The sequence below is a fragment of the Fragaria vesca genome, linkage group LG3 (assembly GCF_000184155.1).
Source record: "Fragaria vesca subsp. vesca linkage group LG3, FraVesHawaii_1.0, whole genome shotgun sequence".
Taxonomy (NCBI): domain Eukaryota; kingdom Viridiplantae; phylum Streptophyta; class Magnoliopsida; order Rosales; family Rosaceae; genus Fragaria; species Fragaria vesca.
In genome coordinates this window covers 18,996,516-18,998,747 of record NC_020493.1, presented here as the reverse complement: position 1 = coordinate 18,998,747, position 2,232 = coordinate 18,996,516, and positions in this window count along the sequence as shown.

Here is a 2,232-nt window from a genome sequence, read left to right as displayed (position 1 = left end):
CTCTCTCTCTCTCTCTCTCTCTCTCTCTCTCTCTCTCTCTCTCTCTCTCTCTCTCTCTCTCTCTCTCTCTCTCTCTCTCTCTCTCTCTCTCTCTCTCTCTCTCGGTTTTCCACCCGAGCCCCTCCCGCAGCCGGTTTTTCTTGCCGTCCGTGAGCCGCCTTCCGGCCACCAGCTGCCGCCACACCGGTCCCGTTCGGTTGGCCTCCGACCCAGCTTCCGTTCTAGGCCGGTGAGGGCTGCCCTAGCTCTGCCGTGAAAGAGTTCTTCCCCCCGAAAGCGGCGACTGCCGTGGTGGTTCCATCGTCGAAACTCCCTCCTCCGGCCACCAATCCGGGCAAGCCATATACGGTTTTGTAGGTCTCCAACCCAGCTGTCTTGCCCTAAAAGGACTCACTCCGGTTCAGGTAAGGAGAAATTTGAGGTGGAAGTTCTAGGGCGTTTTTTATGTTTTTGTTCGATAGGCATAGCTAGGCTTGGATTTTGGGTTTGTGCTAGTTAGAAAAGTTGTAGAGCATGATGAGAGGATTATGCTATCAAAATTTCATAAGAATTGGAGGTCACCGGAATCGGCCTCCGGCCGACGCTACCGGCGGAGCCGCCACTGCTTGGGAGATTTTTAGGGTTTTAAATGTGGAATATTAAGGGGAGTATATTGATGTGAGTTATGAAATTTTCGGATGAGTTTTGGATAGGTTTGTGAATTTCCGGAGTATGGTATTTTTGGCGGTTAATTAATGTAGAATCCGGCCGTAGGATTTAAGTCATTAATCTGTAGAATGTTGAATTAAGGCTGCCGGTATGTTCGGTAAAGTTTGAGCCATATTGAGTTAGGAATGGCGAACTTGGGCAATGATGAGTGTGTGGGAGGCTCACGTTTAAGTTTGCCCATTGTGTTTAATTATTAGATTTTTAGTTGGAAATTAATTATGTATTTGGAACAGGACGAGAGGAGGCCCGAGCAGAGGAAGCCTCGGAGCGTCGTCAGGCTTAGGCCTAATTTGTGAGTGGACCTTTATTTTAATTACAAAGCATGCAATGAATTATCTTGTTGATCATTTATTTCTTTTCCTGAGATTTATTTCTTTCTCGGATATTTGGCAATTTTCCTCCTTTGGAGAGATCCCGAAAATGAGATTTTCGGTAGATATGTTTATGGATGTTATGAGTATAGTATATATATAAATGCTAGCTAGCCATACGTGTTTGGTCCGTCATAATGAGGTAAAATGTCATTATGGTGTGACATGAGTGTTAGACACTAACGTCATAGCGTCATAGCCCTATATGAAAACTATTTTCTTTTCTAGTTTATTTAGGTTTTCATATAGGGAGTCCACACGTATATAAATACACCGTCCTCTTCGGTCATAATGAGGAAAAATACCATTATGGTGCAATGTGAGCGTTAGACGCCAGCGTTGTAGTCTTGTATGAATTTCTATTTTTCTAAATTGTTTCTAGGATTCATACAAGGAGTCTGACGAGTGTAAATACATACGAATATATGATTATATATAATTTAGCCTGAGAGACTCCATTTTATTTGAGTTGGTGACTAGCCGGAGCTAGTCGTGAAATTACCAGTTTATGAGTTGAGCGCTTTTGAGCTGCCGCATGCAGTATATTTTTCTTTGGAAATTAAAATGGGGAAGCATAAATATTTTATTAATTTATTTTTGTCCACTCACTCTAACGTTAATAAATGTTTTCCCCCGGGCCCTTCCTTTTAAAATACCCAGTCTGCAGAGTTCGGGTTGGACCTAATAGGAGACGAGGCATAGTCACCCACATTTCCACCACTTTTCACCAGTAGGTTACCTGTTTAACCTACCTGTGTTTTTTCTTGCTTCCTCTAGTGTCTAGTAGCTCTGATTTTCCTTTGGGGATATTGTATAATATTATTTCGGTTGTGGGCGAAGGCTTGTTGACATTTTAGAATATTTGTCGGAGGATTTATGTTATCTTCTTTGGATAATTATATTTTGATGTTTGGATAATGTTGGTTGTTGTTGTTGGTGGTGGTTGTGTTTAGGGAGCACGTAGGCTCCAGAAGTTAAGGTTGGATTGAAAATTTTGGAAGTGTTTGCAGGTTTTCTTAAGAAGGGTTGTCCATTTTCAAGGGAGGTTATGCCGAATTTTCGGTAATATCTTTCTTGGAGGTGGTCCCCACAGGATTTACTCCGGGTTTTAGGGTGAAATTCGGGGTGGGTCTTGTCATTCTCTCTCTCTCTC